The following is a 19,854-nucleotide window of genomic DNA, read 5'->3' as shown; positions in this document are numbered from 1 at the left end:
TGCTTCTTCCTCTCCCACTCCCCCTGCTTGTGTTCCCTCTCTCGCTGGCTGTCTCTCTGTCACATAAACAAATAAAATCTTAAAAAAAAAAAAAAAAAAGAAATTAGAACATGTTCTTACTCTTTTATTCTTATTAGGCCAACATTATCAGGGCAACTCTGGAGCCAGACTGCCTTGTTTTAAATCCAGGCTATGTGACCTCCTTTTTTTTTTTTTTTAAAGATTTTATTTATTCATTTGAGAGAGAGAGAGAGTACAACAGGGAGGGGAGGGACAGAGGGAGAGGGAGAAGCAGACACCCCACTGAGCAGGTAGCCAGACACGGGTTCGATCCCAGAACCCTGAGATCATGACCCAAGCCGAAGGCAGCTGCTCAGCCGACTGAGCCACCCAGGCTCCCCTATGTGACCTCTTTTTCTCTCAGTTTCTCACCTGTAAAATTGGGATAGCCATAATTCTTAGGTATAGGATTATTGTACGGTTTATTCAAGTCAATACAGGCACAGGGCATGCGAGCAATGCATAGCAAGGGCGATGTGGGTGTCTGCTATTATTGTCATCATCATTATTAGTGAGCACATACTACGTGCCTGGCCACGAGATCCTTTATATACACAGGCTCATTTCATCGTTGCGGAAAACTTACATGATAAGTACTATTAGCCTGATTTTACAAATAGAAAGTCAGAAAAATGACATCATCTGCCAAAATCACCCAAGAAGTAAAGGATGCATGACTAATTATATAAATAATTTAGGACTCCGGGCCAGTTTTTGCCAAACGTAGGATGGAATAGTTGCAGAGAAATATCTGACTTCAAATACGGGCTACATGGTTTACAGAAAAATTCACTTTGGTAGAGGACTAGAGAGTAGTGACTGGCCAGAGCATGTGACACTGAAGTACAACCGGAGACCACTGGGAGGGCTCCCCGGAAGAGACACACAATAGTAACACAGATACTACAGGCAGAGAAAACATGCGCTGACCTCCACACCATACCCGAATGGTAAATCACAGGGTCAGGCGCAGCACTTCCCGTTACTCTGCAGAACTGCAACCCAGCTGCTTCTCAGATGCACAGCTCTGCACACGATGGCTCAGGAGGCAAACGATCATTTATTATGTGACAACTGTTGACTTTCTGGAAGAGGGTCAGCAGACTATGACTCATGGGCAAAATGTGGCCCACTGCCTGTTTTTGCAAGTAAAGTTTTATCGGAACACAGCCACACCTATGTGTTCATCCATTCTCTGTGGCTGTTTTCAAACTCCGGGGGCAAAGATGAGTAGTTGTGAAGAACACCACAAGGCCCAGCAAAGAAATATTTACTCTCCGGCCCATTACAGAAAACATTCCCTGGCCCCTGCTCCAGAGCAATTGGAAAGTCCAGCCTGTCTATCTATGTTGAAAAGAGAAGAATACATCTGAATTAGAAAGAATTTGATGATTAAGTAGATGATGCTTCTATCCTGTAAAGAACAGTTTGCACGCCATGCCCGAGACTTTCGTAACTATGACACTCACATGTGTTTTATAAGGAGAGAGTTGGGGAGGAAAATGTGAGCTCTGTCTTGAATAGGATAAGCATACAGTTGCAGTGGCCCGTCCAAGCTTCTAGTTGGAATCTTTATTAGGCAGATGGAGATAGAAGTCTGATGCCTGGGAGACAGGACAAGACTGGAGGTGTCGATTAGGGAGTCGTCAGTCCAAAGGTGCTCTTTTGAATTCATCAAGATTTAGAAAGCATATGAAAAAATAAAAATAAAAAGCACCTTTTGACCCAGCGTGTCACTACCACTTCTAGGTACAAATATTAGAGAAGCCCTCACAAGGTGATATGTGTATACACAAACGCACACAGCAAGATGGTTTGCTGTGGTTGTGAGAATGTGAAAACAAACTCAATTTCCATCGACGGAACAGGGATAAATGAATTGGACACACGACTCATGCTAACCTACACAGCACCAGCGAAACAGAATAACTTGAATTACACGTAACAACATGAACTAATCTCATGAGTATAAAGTGGAGTAAAGAATCAAGTTGAAGAAGACTATTTAAAATACATAGCACGGATCAAGGTGCACCACATACACACTTTGGCAGAGGGCCAATAGGTTCAAATCGATAGTTAAAGACAAAGCTACATGTCAACATCTAAGAATGGCTTCTGGGGCACAAGAATGAATCTGAAATTATCCTTAAAATATTGTTATTTTATTATTAATCTTAGTAGCAATTACGTCCTAGTACATAAACAATCATTTCTGCAGCGTGGTCAGGTGCTCTTTTGCTCCTGAAGACACCGTTCTACCTACGAGTGATGTCAGATAGACACATTCTCAGCTGAGCTCAGAACAGCAAGCTATTCTGAGATCATCTCATTTTTCTCGGCTACTTTTTTCTTCATGTATTTTATATTTTTTATGATGCCTAAATCAAAAATGATTTATTATAAATATTGTGCATGATTTTGGAGTTTTCCCTCTTGGTGAAATTTTGAGATGGCAAAATTGACATCCCAAATGTATCCTCATTAAAAAAAAAAAATTCCCAGTGACACCTTTTCTTAACCAATTCATGATCTAAATGGAATTTTAAGGGGCGCCTGGGTGGCTCAGTCAGTTAAGCAGCTGCCTTCAGCTCAGGTCATGATCCTGGGGTCTCAGGTCATGATCCCAGGGTCCTGGGAGCAAGCCCTGAGTCGGGCTCCCTGCTCAGTGGGGAGCCTGCTTCTCCCTCTCCCCCTGCCCCTCCCCCTGCTCCTTCTCTCTCTTTCTCTCTCTCAAATAAATAAAATCTTTAAAAAATAAAATAAAATATGCAGACAAACCTGATTTTGTTTGGGGTATTAAGAAACAAAATTCAACTGAGTAGACTTTAAAGATCTTACTGACTTTATTTAATGATTCATGAATTGGGCAGCACCCAATTTAGCAGATAGAAGGTAGCTCTGAGGAGCTGTGCAAAATAAAGGATTTTATAGGCAGAAGGGAGTGGGAACAAGGAGGTTGTACTAGGCAAATAGGCGGACTGGTTATTGCAAGGTTACATTTCTTTAGGGGATGGTAGGGATCTACCCCTCGGATTACCTAAGTAGTGCTGATCAGGTGACGCCTGAGGGGTTTAAGATTCCATTCCTGCGAGAGCCAAAACTGTAACGGGCTCAGTCTGGTGATGGGGGGCTTAGCATCAGCAGCTCTCTTTGGGTCCTTTTGTCTTGTTTTAAACAAAGATTACATGGGTATGTATCACAATGATAAAGGCATATCTGGGAGCGAAAACCAAAGTCAGGCACAAGTTTGGCCCTTCTGTGGGGAAAGATGGGGAATGCACTTGGGAAAAGATACACAGAAGGGCCAATTTTATTTGCAACATTAAATTTCTTTTTTTTTTTTTAAAGATTTTATTTATTTATTCGACAGAAATAGAGACAGCCAGCGAGAGAGGGAACACAAGCAGGGGGAATGGGAGAGGAAGAACCAGGCTCCCAGTGGAGGAGCCCGATGTGGGGCTCGATCCCATAAGGCCGGGATCACGCCCTGAGCCGAAGGCAGACGCTTAACCACTGTGCCACCCAGGCGCCCCGCAACATTAAATTTCTTAAGCAAAGATTTGAAACTTCAATATTTATTATATTACTCTCTACCTTTTTTCACATGCCTCAAAAATTTAATGACAAAGGAATAAGAAAAAATAGCAGCAAATAAAAAACTGTCCTTACTAAGAATGCCCATGCAGTTCCAGAAACCAGAAATATTTTTCACTTACAAACTTTTTAAATTGGAAAAAAAAAACCTCTAAAATAGGGATTTGTCTTTTCTTCAGAGGTGAAATTATTGGTTTTTAAGGCACCCACTCAGCAGTTGATGTACTTAAATCTCAGAAAATAAGATAAAAATAAGCATAAAATTAATGTAATCATATACCATTTTTAATGGCACGTTGGTACAAAACATCTTTTTGCTATAGTGATAGTAATTAAAGGAAAAAGAAAAAAATTGTTAAGAGGAAAAGAAACTCAGTAGTTTGGGTTTGAAACCAACAGAACAGCATTCAAATCTGCGGTCTTCATGGGTAAGATCTCTACTTTAAGCGGTACGTACCCCCATCTCAAAAGCTGGCTCATGGAAACGTTCCCTCCACTTCTGTCTGGGCACAGTTGTTCTATTTTCAGTATTACCTGGCGCAAATTTTCTGGTTTTCTCCACTGATCCCCAAACCTCTGATCAGAAAGCCGTGGCCCTGGATACTCCTGGGCGATGGTAGTTTGCCCGCGCTGATTACCTGCCTCATTTCCTGTTTTCTCTCTCATCTGGAGACAGCAGGTACCCGGCAGAGCAGGATATGACAGAGGGAATGCTGCAAACAAGAATGAAAGCAATTACTCTGAGTCTTCGGTGCATTTGCTCGTTTTCATTTCAGTGGATAAGTGATATTATCTCTCGCACGTGAAGTGGGACAGGCTACGCCCCTTCAAGGACAGCAGAAAAGGCACCTGCCTCCGGTTATCACTATCAATTAGCCGCTTGTTTGCTTTCCTCAGGCCTTGGGGGGGGGGGGTTAATGTCTTCCCTCTAGTGAGTTTTTGAATTCGAATTTGACTTTGTAACTTTATATCTACTTTATGTCTTTCTAAGTCTCACTAGCTTTAAGAAAGGTTGGAACAGAAAACAGACAGGACTTAGAAAACAGCATGATTCGTTTGGACCAAATGAGGAAAGGGATGAGGGGCTTAGAAATTCTTTCACTGAGTGAGATAATGAATCATTTCCTTCACAAAAAAACTCTCCCTGCAGCAGGTGAATTGCCTCTCGTGATCTGTTTAAATCTAAGTTCCTGCCCTGAAGCTCATTTTTATAATGCTCTCTACTGACTTTCTGGCAGAAAAATCACCCCTTTAAACATTTGTTGGGAGTAAAATAATGGTTGGCTAGTCCCGGGGGACTGGGGGTGGGGATGAGAGTGACTCGCTGTGGGGCAGGGGGTTACTTTTGGGGGTAATGAAAACGTTCCACACTTAGATTTGGGTGCCGGCGGCATGAGTGTGGATACACACACACTACCCAGACCTGGGATTTTCCCACCATGCTCTCTGCCCTCTTCCCAGCAGGGTCCTTCTTCATAATTGATCTCATGAATAACCTAACCCAATATAGTCCCGTGAGAGACACGGGATTCGCAACCCCAAAGCCATTCACAGGGTCCTCTTCTCCTGCCTTTTTCTCCTAAGAGGCTGGAAAAGCAAATACCTGATTTTCTGTATTTGCTGTGAAGAGAGGCCATAGGATTCAGTTTTGGCCAATACAACGCAAACAGAACGCTCGTACCTAAGATTTCCAGGAACGTTTCACTTCCCAGTGCAAAGAAATAGCTACAACGGGCAGAGCCTCTTTCGTCCCTGTCACCTTTCCCCTTCTTACTGCCTGGAAGGCAAACATGAGGCTCGACAGCCAGTTGGGGACATGAAGCGACAAGCATAAGAATAAAAGCCCATTAGCTAAGAAGGGCGGAGCAGAGAGACTGAAAGAGCCTTGGTTCTCGTCAGCATTTCTTAGCAGCTGTATCCCTGCTGGATTGTTCAGCTCTGGACTTCTCGTTTTATAAGAAAAAGAAAAGTCTTTTGTGTTAACCTCCTGCTGCTTGCCATTGCAAATAGATGTCCTGTTATTTGCAGCCAAAAGCACTCCTAACCAGCCAATTATGAGACTGGACTATTTATTTATTTATTTATTTAATTTATTTATTTATAAAGATTTTATTTATTTCAGAGAGAGAGAGAGAGCGAGCAAACACAAGCATGAGCAGGGGGAGGGGCAAAGGGACAGGCAGTCTCCCCACTGAGCAGGGAGCCTGACTCGGGGCTCAATCCCAGGACCCTGAGATCATGACCTGCGCCAAAGGCAGATGCTTAACCCACTGAGCCACCCAGGCACCCCAGAGACTTGCCTATTTAAAAATTTTTTAAATATGTCAGTGTCAAAGTGGTTTTATTTTGATGGCCAAGGGCTGCCTCTTATGCTCAGAAGAGACCATTTATAGTTAATTGGGGTTTGAGGTATTTTATAATTTAGTGAAGAATCATATTTTGCTTAAACCTTAAAGTTTAATTTAAAATATTTTATCTTCCTTGTAGATCTAATAAGGTAAGTGCCACACTAGAGATCTGGGCACAGATGAAGAAAAAGAAGGTTTCACAGAGAAGCATTTGAGCTAGGCCCTAAAGAATGGAGAAAAAAGAAAGTTCCAGACTGAAAGAATACATGAACTCAGAGGCACGAAAAAGCATGGCGTGCTAGATGGGTATGCAAGGCTGGAGAAGGGGAGATGATGTTAGAAAGCAAATTGAGGTCAAATCCTTTCAAGTCTTGTGTACCAGACTAACTTGCTTCAACTTTACCCGACAGAAAATAGAAGCTCCTAGAGGTTTTGAAGGAAGGGAGTGACATGGTCATATGGATGTTTTAGAAAGCGGGGTGCCTGGGTGGCTCAGCTGGTTGAGCATCCAACTCTTGATTTCGGCTCAGGTCATGATCTCAGGGTCCTGAGATTGAGCCCCATGTTGGGCTTAGTTTAGGATTCTCTCTCTCTCCCTCTCCCTCTGCCACCACCCCTCCCCCGCTCATGCTCTCTTTTTGGTCTCTATTTTATAAAAATCTTTTAAAAAGAAAGAAAGATAAAGAGATTGGGGGCCATAGGTAGGAGCACACTACAGAGAGGATTAGGAACCAAACAAAGAGAAGACCCCACTGCAGGAGCCCAGGGGGCAGGGGTCCAATGGAGGACAAAGCAGAGGCTCAGGGTCCACAGTGAGAGGGAGCTGAGGGGAGGCCAAGTCTTCAAGGGACAGGGGTCAGTGTTCCCAGGAGGCATTGCTAAGGCTGTTAAGGGCCACCTGTTAACGGCTGGAGGGTGCAGCTTAGGGAGCAGCACAGCACGGAGCAGACAGGTAGACAAGGCAGCAGAGGAGGCAAAGGACCCCCAGGATGAGGACCCCGGCTCTTCCTGCTGAGGTAGGCTCCTAAGCCACACCCCTGCCTCTTCTCCAAGCACCTGCTCACCATATTAGGAAAAGAAGCAGGCAAAGGGGAGGTTGTCTGAGAGTTACAATGTTTTTATCCAAGAGAAACCGAACATACCTATTAAATGAATTAAATACGGAGGCCATTAGCCCGAGGTGGCCCTAATGCCATGGCAGCCGACGTAAGCAAACCAAAATCTAAGCCTGTAAATGCCTCAAGGTTATGAAACTGAAACCTAAGGACAACCAATCACAAACAGCCAACTAGACCAAACTGTAACCAATCAATAATTTCCTTTCTTCACTTCCACCTTTTCTCTAGAAAGGTCTTACTCCTAACCACTTCCAGTTTGTTGCTGCCCATTCAAGTCGAGTTTTAATTCAAATAAGCTCTTTAAATTTTTAATCTGCCTCAGTTTATCTTTAAACACGCCCAGAGAGATCATTTTAATCATCAGCATCACCGTGCTTTAAACCAAATCGGACGTCTAGCTCACCGCCACCACCACCACCAGCAACTACCCATGTGGGTGGGAGCTCTGGAGAAGCCCAGAGCAGTTATGGACAACACAATAGGAAAAGCCGTCTTCTCTGCAAAACACAGTTGTAGAGCCCAAGTTAGAGTATGCACCTCTGATAGAAACACCAAGAAAGCAGAGTCAACCATGCGAACATCGGCTGATTCTATCCCTCCCTGTCTGTCGGTGGCCCCGAATCTGGGGGACATCAGCAATCTGGTCACCAGAGATAACTCCCACTTAGGAAGCAGGTACGTTTGGGGGGACCTGGCCCTGGCCCAAGACTCTCCAGCTCTTTGCCCCACTCTATGCTCATCAAACGGCCTGTGATTATTACTTCATTGTCCCCAGTTCTTTAACTAGAGCCTGGTACTGGAGAAGGATACCTCTCCCCTCTTAAAAAGAAACGGAATGGGCTTTTATTTTTTTACAGGACCTAGACCCTCCGGCCAGGGCGCACTCATCATATCAGAAGAGACACAATTGGGATCAACCGTGTCATAATCAGCATGAGATATGTAGATCCCAGCAATTTCTAGAACTGTTGGCTGGGTTCTTCTACCTTAGGGATTTGAGTTCAGCAAAAAGACAGGACACATTCAGCAGGACAGGTGTTTCCCAGGAAATCGCTGAGGAAGTGGCTGCTTCACTAAGGAGCGGCTGCGGGCTGGAGCCTTTCGTACCTGGTGGTGCAGAGCTGCCCCATCAGCACTGGCCTTTCCAGAGCAGTGATTACGGAGTGACGGACACCCTGTACTGTAGCTGCAGTGACTCTGGCTCACAACCAGGTCACACCAGCTCCACATGTTCTCTTTTCAGGACTTACCGCTTTGACGTCGGGAGCGGAGCTAGGCAGGTCCAAGTCTGAACACCCGCCGCCGAGCCTCCTCGGCCAAAGTCTTCCCTGGATCTCAGTTTTCTCAGCCATCAGAATAGCAATGGTTATTACCTCCCAGGCAGATACACTACCTAAAATGCCTAGCATGCACGCCGCCTGGCACATAGTAGACACTGACCAGTGTTAATTCTGATTCCTTTTTCTGAGTTTCTGATTCCAACCTGAGGCAGAATCTCCAGGATCCTAACGATTGGCCTCATCTAGGGGTCCTCTGTACTCAGTTTTAATTCTTCCTTGTCCTGAGTCAGGGGAAGATTGTAACCTGCAGTCAGACTTGGGGCTCTTCCTTCAGGGTATGATTGGACACGTTTCTGGAAGGAATGGTGTTGGGGGAATGGGGGGCCGACCCAAGGAAATGCTTGTTCCATGATCCTCAAACTTCGGTGAGCATGGGAATCACTTAGGGAGTTTATTAAAAATACAGATACCCAGGTCCCTCCCTCAGTGACTGAGAGCCACTGAGCCACTGAGGGTCAGACCCAGGAATCTATCTATCTATCTATCTATCTATCTATCTATCTATCTATATATTTTTTAAGATTTTATTTATTTATGTGACAGAGAGACAGCCAGCGAGAGAGGGAACACAGCAGGGGAGTGGGAGAGGAAGAAGCAGGCTCCCAGCGGAGGAGCCCAATGTGGGACTCGATCCAGGAACGCGGGGGTCACGCCCTGAGCCGAAGGCAGACGCTTAACGACTGCGCCACCCAGGTGCCCCAGGAATCTATATTTTTAATAGGGCCCCCAGAATATTCTAAGGTGCACTAAAGTTTCCTCCTCCTTGACCTGGTCATTCCCTGAAGATTGAGTGCATGGTAGGGCCCACTTGGGGGCTGTAGGATAATAAAAATATTTGGTCTTTATCTCTACTTCCTGGCACAGAGCTCTCTTGAGTGATAAGAGTGTCTTAAGTGATGACTGTCTTATGCTAATGAGACAACCCTTGGGGTGTGGCGGGGGGCTAGATAGCTTCAGGTTGAGAACTGGTCACGAGAAAACCCAACCAAGTAATTAGAGGATTAGAATTTTCAGCCTCACCCCTTGACCTCCAGGGAGGGGAGAATGGTGGAAATTGAGTTCAATCACCGATGGCCAGAGATTTAATCAACCATGCCAACCATTGGATTTAACCAACCATTTAGATTAATCGGCCTAATGAAACCTTGATAAAAATCCTAAAGGACAGGTGGATGAACACATTCATGTGCTTGGACGATGGCACACCAGGACAGAACATGGAAGTTCTGCACCAATCCCCAGGCCCCACCCCCACCCCCCAACCCCCTCCCCGTAATTGGTCCTATGCATCTTCTCCACTTTGCTGTTTCTGAAGTACAAACTTTAGAATGAACTGGTAAGCCTAAGTAAAGTGTTTTCCTAAGTTCTGTGAGTCATTCTAGCAAATTATCAAATCTGAAGGGAGCTCATGGGAACTCCCAAATTTGTAGTCAGGCTGGAGGAAATCTGGGTAGCCTGTATACCCCATTTGCAACTGACGTGTGATGTGGAACCAGTCCTATGGGACGGAGCCCTAATTTAACCCATGAGATCTGACCCAAACTCTAGGTGAATAGTGTCAGAATTGAATTGAATTGTTGGGCACCCAATTAGTGTCAGAGAATTGGTTGGTGTCTGTAGAAACATGACACATTTGGTGTCAGAAAAAAACCACACAGGGGCCCTGTCGTATTTCATCTCTTTCTGATTTCACCTGGCCCTTGTACAGCTGCACTTCTTTATAGAATGTGGTTAAGCCCAGAAGAAATGGCCAATTCTGTTTCATTTCTCTGACCTAAATTCAGTGTTAGCCTTTTGAAGGGGAGCAGAAGTGGGGCTTAAGTTTTCCCTGCACAAACCTACCTAAAGGAGGGCAGAATTTGCCTATGGGCCTCTGACCTGCTGATTGTAATCCACACCATAGCCAGTGGACAATCTCTAACAGGCCAGGGAGGAAAGGGCCCGCTCTAGAATAGGGCACAAGTCCATTTTCTGGAATCATTTTATGGGCTCACTGACCACCTTGACTCTGGCTGGATACCACTTGACCTGCCTCTTGACCTTGAGCCAAGTCATATGGTATCTGGCAGACCCCTTCCATCTAGCTAGGTTCTTTGCCCTGGCTCCTCTTGGCTATTTATCAGTAGTCAAGCCTTTCTTCATGCCCCAAAATTGCTACAATAAACTCACTCAGCCATTTCCACCAGAATGTGCCCCAAGAGTGCAGGTGAAGGCCTTGCTGATAAGCTTTCCTATCCTGGCCTCATTCCTGAGGTCTCAGCGGCACTGCAGTCCCAGCATTTATTAGGGTGCTATTCCGTCCCTTTCCTGCCTTCTCCTCCCTTTCCTCCTGGAGAAGCCACGCTGTTTTATCAACCAACGCCACCCATCTTGGTATACCACCTGACAGACCTGAAATCATGTAAGGGGCCCTCACACTTTCTCTTTTTAAAAAATATGTGGTGATTTTTGCAGAGACTTCTTCTACTAAGACCCTGTTAGGACAAAGTTAACCTGGTCAATGATTGTCTTGCTCACCTGCAGGGAGGGAGACATGGTCAATTTGGTAAAAGGTGGCACAGAATCAAGGGACATGACAGAGGCCCTATGTGCTGAAGTCCAAGTGGAATGAATGGGCTAAGTGCTTCTACTTGGAGTAGAGGCTCAAGTCTTCCATGAGAGAGAAGCTCCCCAGGAACTAGAGGGCTATACTGCAGAGCCACCATTAATGAGGAGAGAGTACCAGCCAGCTTCAGAGTCATCCCAGGGATCTCAGCTGGACCGTACTTGGGAGAGTGCCCCAGGCAGCTTCCAATCACTTGGCACAGGACACTCTTCCTGTGACTACACTGGGTCAACACGGACTCCTTAAAACCCTCCCTCCAACTCTGGCTCAGTGTCCTCTTCCAAGATACAAATGGCACATGCACTGTGGCTGATTGACTTGGGGTTCTAGATATTCTGCAGGGAAGCCAGTCTGGGAAGGCTGGGGGGAAATCCTGTGTGGCTTGAGCTCTTCCTGCATCGAAAAATGCATCACTATCAAACTGGATCACACCCTGTGCCACCCACCCTCTGGCCATTATGAACTTCTCCAACCAGAGCTGTTGCAGACCTTGTCACTCTGATCCTTGCAATTTCTAGCTCAACACTCACAAAGGCACCATCTTCTGGACTAAAATCTCTGTCTTCTTCTAGATCCCTGGAAATCCTCTGACTCTGTGTTCTCACCTTGGGCAGTGCCTGGCGTGTACCTGATACCCATAGTCCCATCCCCAGTGTGGGCTCATAGCTATCTGGCTAGTATACACCCAAACCAGGCTCAGATTTTCATTATGTGCAAAGAACAGGAGGGACAAGGTGGCTGTTAGCAACCCTCCAAGGTCCCTGGAAAGTATTTACTGAGATACTATAAACTGTTAGTAAGGAATGTGGCAGACTGCTCCACTATCGTCTTCTTTATACTACACGAACAGAACCCAGAGAAAACAAGATTATATCTTTTCCCAACCTACCCTGCAGGTGAATAAGTTATGGAACTTTCAGGATGTATCCTCAAAAGGAGAGGGCCTGGCCCTTCTCCAACACCCCCCCCTCCACACCTCCTCCCCTCCATCCTGCTGCTCTCAATGTGGACCCAGTGGCATACATCCTTGGCTAAGTGGACTTCAGGTCATGCCCTTCAGCTAGTGAAGCAACAAGTTAGAGGGAACTTATGGACCAGATGACCCACATGGAGCAGAACCGCCATGCTCACCTGGACCACTTGTTGAGAGAAGCAATCCACCAAGGCCCCGAGCGTCCCTGAACATCGTTTTTGGCTATGCTGAGAATGCAAAGCCCTGATGACTCTTCAGGCAACCATTTCTCGGGGTTGAGTTTGCGGTGAGCAGCAGGCTCATCTCCTCCCAGACAAAGGGCAGGCTCGCTTAGCATTTACTATAAAAGGCAGATTCCAGCTGTAATGCAGGCCCACTGTACATATCCCTTCTACCTTGGTTCCTCCGTGTTGCCTCCATGGGTCTTGGGGGGACATAAGGAACCAGCACTCGCAGGATGCACGTGCTTCTTGCCATGCAGTGAGGAATGAAATTGTTTGTCCTGGACCCAGGAATCTGTGTCTTCAGTCAGCATCCACGAAACAGCAACTTATGCACTTGCAAATAAAGTAAAGTCCCGGATCCTGACACACCTACCTCTGGGCTGTTTTTAGGGGAAAAGAAAACAACTCGTACCTCTCTTGCGCCACTGTGATTTCGGATCTCTGTTCTAGGCAGCCAAACCTAATTCTAACTAATCAAAGGGTCACTTTTCTAAAGCTCTAATTTGGCGAAAAAGAAAAAAGAGGGGGGAAAAAAAACCATGCTTGTTACATCTTGTCAGAAATTTATCTTTCAAGCTGAGCCAAATGTGATCCATTCAAAAGCAAGGAATTATTAAAGTAAGAAGTGTGTGCCGCTTGGGACCTCTTGAACAAGTGTCCTGGAGAAATCAAGATCACACTGTGACGGGTCAGCCGGTACTGCAGACACCGAATCAAAGGTTACGCAATCGGGCTGGCAACCTCACAAGAGCAAATCCTCCACACTGATGTGAGTCAGCCACATAATCTTTAAACGTTGTGAAGGCTTGACTGTTACTCTCCGCCAAGCCTCACACTCAGCCATGCTTTTGGATGTAAGATTCCATATTATGAGGAAGGGAATCCAGATGAACTTGGAGAGCAATTCCCTCATCTGCCTTGTTCGCAGACAAGGCGGGGGTGAATGTGCTTCAGGCGAGGCTGAATCCGAGCTAACATTCTTTCTAGAATGTTGGCAGCTCTTGCCCTTTGAAAAACAGCAGGGTAATTGAAGGTGTTGAGAAAGGTTCAAGGGAGTCTGCGTCACTACCACATTAGTCAGGAGACCGGGGCCAACAAAGATAAAACAAGACTAGCAGTAAGGATGTGGCAGGAAGCACCTGCTATGCGACCGCCGAGAGAATGCTGACAGCTCTGTGTGGGGCACAGGTATTTTGATGTGTCAAATATTCTAAGTGCACGAACTCTCTCTGCAAGAATTCCCTGTGCACCCATTCAACAATTCTCTAACGAAACTACCCCATTACTCTTTTTGGTGGGCGAATGTTGTTTTTGCCTGTCCAGCCTCCGTGCGCCTCCGTGCTCACTTTGGGACTAGCCTCTAGAGTTTCCCTTGGAGAATCACCCCTCCCCGCTCTCCCATCCACATTGCTGGGGGAGGCCGACTCAACCCCACCAAGCATCAGGCTGTTGGTTCAGAAGGCCACAGGACCTGGTGAGAGTCAACACTGGGACTTTCCTTGATACTATCTGGGAATGTGAGGCTTGCTGTGTCCTGAGATTGCTATTGGAGGGATAATATAAGCCTGGAGATGCTAGGGATCATAGGTAGAAAAACCAGTCTGAAAATAGGGCCAACACAGTGGAGAACAGAACAAGAGGAGGAGAGAAACCAAGTTCTACCGACATAGTTTTAGCCCAGATCCAGCCATGCCTGAAGAGAGCTTCATCCATAGACTTTTCACTCTGTTATCTAATAATTTCCCTTTTTTGCCTAAGCCAAATTTGAGTTGGTTTATGACTTGTGGAATTAAAAGAGTTCTGACTTTTGAAAGTATTGCTCTCACAAAGGACAACCAGAAGTGTTTATCTAGTCTATATAAAACCAAAGAATGTGCTCGGGCCAGCTGTGGCTTTAGAATTTCTATAAGTAGGTGCCACAGTCAAGTAAAAGGGAATGGATGAGGGGCTTGTTTTGAAGCTGCTTTACATGAAATTGATTAACCATCTATTATTCATGTCAAAAAATGAGGGGGAAGAAAAGACATCTCCCCAAGCCACTCCCTTGGCAACACCATTCACTCAGACTAAGGAAAGATCAATCAACGGGGTTTCCAGAGCACTGTGAGGGCCTATCTGACTGTCAAGGCTTACCTGAGGCTGAAGGATGTAGTGGAAAGCGCTCTGGATTAAAACCCTAGCTCTACAAAGCCCACGAGCTAAATGACCCCGAACTAATGGCTTAAATTGAGAGAGATCTAGCTTACTTTGCAAGGTCGAGTATTTGATACAAATGATACTTCTGCATCCCTTCTGCACTGGGTTTTTTTTTCCTCCTTAAGATTATAATTATGAAATTTATGCCTGAGGACCTGTGGAGTCCTAGGGCGTTTATTTTCCTGTTATGTCATATTGCATTACATGGATCTATACCCAAATTTTCTTCCATTTTTAAAATGATGGACTTTAGGTTGATTCCAAATTTTTATTCTTACACATAATGCTGCTATAAATATTCTTATGCCCTCATGCGAAAGATCATCTAGGGTATATTCCAAGATGGAATTGCTGGGTCCTGGGCTACTGGTGGGTTATGTGCAATTTGACTCTATTAGATATTGACAAGTTGTCCTTCCAAGTGGTTTTATCAACTGTGGACTTCTACCAGCTGTGTATGAGAGATGCTTCACATCCTTTCCAGCATTCAAACATTCAGTCCACAAATATTTTTTAGCGATCTACTAATCTGTTCTAGTTACCGGGATACAGCAGTGAAATTTCTCACTCTCGTGGAGCTTCCATTTTCTTGGCAGAACACATAACAACAAATAAACAAATGACAATATAATAGGCCTTGTTTCCAGAGTGTGTGGGTGCCAAGGACTAGCTCTTTTCCTTGGGCCCTTTTTCCCCACAGTTAAGTGAATGCAATGCCCTTTTGAGCCCAATGTAACCTAATCCCAGAAACTAATTTTTCAAACTTATAATTACCATAAAAATTAAAAGATGAACATTTTACATTGGTGTACTATGTTAGAATCTGTAGGGTGCTTTGGCATCCAGTCCTCAGTTGACCACAATACCAGGCAGCATATACGGAAGTGGTTATATGCCCCTACCTCTGCAGTCAAAGAGCCCAGGATCCAATCTTGATTTCCTGACTTACAAACCATGTGACCTTGAACACGTTACTTAACCTCAGTAAGTCTCGGTTTCTGAATCAGATAATAGTGCCTGACTCATAAGGGTGCTTATCATGGTGCCCAGTACATATTTACCACTTTATATTTACTAGCAATCAATAAATAATAACTGGATGGACCAATCATAGGATATTATTCCCATTTTATAGTCGAGGAAACGGAAGTTCAGAGTGGTTGAACAAATTGCCTGGCCAGTAAGTTCTGATGCCTTTTGAACCCAGATCTTCTGCTATCAGAGCCAATTCTCCACTACGACATTGTAAATACCAATGTATCATGTATTCATTCAATAGCTACTTACTGAGCATCTAAGATTGCCAGTCCCTGTGCTTGGTGCTAGGAGATTCTAGAATAATCCAAATATAGCTGAACTCTCTGGGCAACCCTGAAATTACAACTCCTTTGAGGCCAGTCCCAGCGCTTTCTTTCATCCAGCGTTGACTGGTAATGAATTCTGAAGATTTCACTGAAGGCTTTATGGAAGACGGAGGTGAGCCTTGCATCATATTAGACTGCAAGCTCCTTGAAGGCGAGGATCGTGTTTTACTTATCAATGTACAACCTGCTCTTAGCACGATGCCTGGCACACGCTCATTGACTATTTGACGAATGAACACGTCATACAGCAACATTTAACCCAGCTTCCTCCACAACTTCTCACCTGCCCGCATCACGCCTTCCCCAGCAGCTGCTCCAAAATTATTGACGAAGTAGAGGTGAATTGAACTGTGAAGAATTCCACCTCTTGTGAACTTGATTGGCTTCTCCCCGGTATTCCTGGCTTCCAGATACAAGTAGGTTTCTTCTGAAACCAAGGATAGTGTTGTTGAGGTTACCAAAAATTTGTGAGTTAAAATAAAGAGTCAGGGAGCCCATATAGCTGAGTAAACAATAACAACAAAATGTACTCATGGAAAGATAAAGAACGATCTAAGCCACTGCATAGTGGAGTGCCCAATGAAGATAACTGACAATTAATGCTCTTCAAGTTCAGAGCAACAGGAAAGAGAACAGGAAGATGGTAACTTATCAACTGAAGAGAATCTATTTTGGGTCCTTTTATAGACAAACTGTGAGGTGTTGAGTTGCTTTTATTATTCTAATTCAGAGAGTTCCCCCTGCCTAGCAGGCTGTCCGGAGCCTAAAGCTTTGGAGCCATTTCTGACACCTGCTGTGTCTACATAGAATGAGGCGGTGGGGCCCAGGGTCCAAGCCTCAGATCTCCTCCTTCCTGGCTGCCCAAGCATTCAGCTTTGAGGACTAGCCTCCAGGAGAGAAGAGAAGCTGACCTTATTCTTTACCCATCTACCCTGATGCCTCACTCTCTGGTTGAAAGAAAAGGTATCCATTTTAAGTAACTCCTCTTAACATAAATGTCACAATTCCTACTCTTTTTACCCCATAACCTCACCTTCAGCTCCCATCCCCAAAATAAAAATACTTCCCTGAAATTGACAATGCTTTATTTTCAAAGTTACTACCTTACTTCTGACCCAATCCAACCTTGGAGATGGAACATATTTTCTTAGATTTAGGGTGCCTCTTCTTCTTCCTTTTTTTTAAGTGCACAAATATTTATTTTATTTTTTATATATAAAATTTATTTTATTTTATATATGATAAAATGTTATCTATAACGCATATATATGTGTATATATACATATATGTATATTATTATTATTTTATTTATTTTTTAAGATTTTATTTATTTATTTGACGGAAAGAGAGACAGCCAGTGAGAGAGGGAACACAGGCAGGGGGAGTGGGAGAGGAAGAAGCAGGCTCCCAGCGGAGGAGCCTGATGTGGGACTCGATCCCAGGACTCTGGGATCATGCCCTGAGCCGAAGGCAGACGCTTAACAACTGAGCCACCCAGGTGCCCCCTATTATTATTATTTTTTAATAGGCTCCATACCCAATGTGGGGCTTGAACTCATGACCCTGACATCAAGAGCCACATGCTTTACCGACTGAGCCGGCCAGGTGCGCCAAGTGCACAAATAATCCTTTAGAATATCACTGTGAAACTAGGAAAATAGGATATTTTGGTAAGAAAAGTCAAGATTCGTGCCTGACCGCTGACCTAGCACAAGGTGGTCCTATTTAGGACACTATGTTAAGCCCTTAAAAGTGAAAGGAAAATGAACTGAAGACACGTACTCCCTACATCTTAGAGAAACATCACAGTATGTTTCATTTCCTACCAAGCCTAGCTACGATACCTCCCCTAGTGACACTTGGCTTTGGCCATTCAAATGCACTTATCTCTTTCTGCGACAACATGAGCTTGGCAGAACACTGAGAACCGTAGGCTGAGAAAAGAAAATGCAGTCTTCCTGCCCACAGAAGAGATTCTGAGACATCCGTGCTCACACAGCATTGCCGAAAGGGCTTGTCTATGAATCAGCCACAAATGTTAAGTGGGCTGATGAGGACTGCAGAGTTGATGAGAATTTCTGAGGAAGCAGCAGGCAAGAGGGCGATCGGTTATTGTGCGAGTGTGGTGCAGTCTGTGATGTCACTGGTATGGGTCTTTTTGTTATTATGTGTTAGGCTTCCCTAAGGCCCGTTGCAAGTTCTCTTTTCCCTTTGCCATCACAATTCCCCTGCTTCATGAATGAGAACTGAGGCTTGTGGCAAGAAAGTTAAATATCCCTTCAAACTACAGACAGAAAGAGGGCTGAGAGACAGTTATGTTGTATTAGCATCTGATCCAGGAACACAATTCCAATTCTCATTTTCCGATCAAAGATGCATTTTGGTGCTTACCGCAGTCTAGCTGAATCTCCTCTGTGGTACCTAGGAACCAAACCAAGAGCAGTGTCAAGCAAAGATGAGCACAAAGGCAGTCAAATAAAACACGTCTTCCGGCTTCCAACATCCTCCCCCTTCCCGGGCCCAGTACTGTCTAGAGTTGACACATTTAGCAAAGAAATACACCAGCTCCTATATTTTATTTGACGACCCTTTTAAGGCCTTTAGGAGCTCTTTCTTAGTCTTATGGCATCAGAGACTATTTTGGGAAAAAAATTCTGAGATTAGTCATCAAACTGTTGAGCCCCATTTCTCAAAGTCTGGTCCCAGGTAATCTGCATTAGAATAACCTGGGAAACTTGTGAAAAGGGCAGATTCCTGAGTCTTGCCCTTGACTCACAGAATCAGAAATTCCAGGGATGAGCCTGGAAATACACATTCTTGAAAAAGAGTGTCTCAGATAATTCTGAGGCACTCTAAAGCATGACAATTATTTAATGATCTGTTTGTCTTTTCCTCTCCCATCGGTACATACTTAAAGCCTTTTTCTGCTTGTAGGAAAGAGATAATAAAAGTACAGTATGTGACATTTAGGGGGGACCTTAATAAATATTCCCTTAATCCCTTTTTTAAAAAGATTTATTTATTTGAGGGGCGCCTGGGTGGCAGAGCGGTTGGGTGTCTGCCTTTGACTCAGGGCGTCCTGGCGTTATGGGATCGAGCCCCACATCAGGCTCCTCTGCTATGAGCCTGCTTCTTCCTCTCCCACTCCTCCTGCTTGTGTTCCCTCTCTCGCTGGCTGTCTCTATCTCTGTCAAATAAATAAATAAAATCTTAAAAAAAAAAGATTTATTTATTTGAGAGAGAGAGCACGTGGGTCGGAGGAGGGGCAAAGCGAGAGAATCTTCAAGCAAGCAGACTCCCCTGTTGAGCGGGGAGCCTGGGGCTTGATCCCACAACCCTCAAACACCTTAACCCATTGGGCCACCCAGGCGCCCCTCCCTTAATCTCTTCTTAAAGGAATTTTGGACTTCAGGAACAAAACGGGAGTAGATCCTCAAGGCCCTTCCCCAGACCCCCCGAGGAAAAGAAAGTCAGAGGCTGTCTCCGACCACCTCCGAGTAACAAAGCCCTAGTTCATCTACACTTGACCCTGTCCGGGCTGCTACTCCAGGCCCGCCTCCAGGAAAGCCTATGGACAGAGGTTCCAACACAAACATGTCCAGAGCTTCACTGTGTGGGACAAACAGAAGGAATCTTCAGTCAGTGTTCGGAGTCACCTGCACTTATTTGCCCCTTCTCTAAATTACCTCGGCACTTCTTTCTCCTCCGGATCAAAGAGTTAATTTAAAACCAGAATTCCCCTCCCCCACCCCCCAACATTCGTCTGTCTCGAATTCTGCTCCCTGCATTTTCCAGAATTTTACCTGAAAGTCTGCCACGAACATTAATGAACAGCTAGCTCACTGCCTGTTTGGGCACCGCGTGCCAGGGAAGGGGGTAGAATCCTGCCGATTCAGGATTTGGGGTTTAGAAAGACTACAGGCCCCAACATGCAATCTCATCATCCAAAGACTACCACTCCCAACATGCAATGCAGCCAGAGTTAGCAAAGGAAAAGCCTGCCTGGAAGTTTTGCCTTCCTGTCACCCT

General features: G+C 45.0%; 1 long non-coding RNA gene across 1 annotated transcript; it reads right to left on the bottom strand.

Moving 5' to 3' along the window:
• Window positions 1-203: 203 nt before the first annotated feature.
• On the bottom strand, window positions 204-19,764 carry LOC123799819 (uncharacterized). The gene is made up of 4 exons (XR_006781713.2): window positions 19,629-19,764; window positions 18,217-18,246; window positions 16,109-16,252; window positions 204-4,370 (listed from the first exon to the last, which is right to left on the bottom strand). It is a non-coding gene; the product is annotated as an uncharacterized LOC123799819 (long non-coding RNA).
• Between the last annotated feature and the right edge of the window lie 90 nt (window positions 19,765-19,854).

Source organism: Ursus americanus, chromosome 7, assembly GCF_024610735.1.
Source record: "Ursus americanus isolate L20-20 chromosome 7, mUrsAme1.1.p, whole genome shotgun sequence".
Classification (NCBI taxonomy): domain Eukaryota; kingdom Metazoa; phylum Chordata; class Mammalia; order Carnivora; family Ursidae; genus Ursus; species Ursus americanus.
The sequence above is the reverse complement of the archived record's forward strand: the minus strand, read 5'-3'. Positions and strand labels throughout refer to the sequence as shown.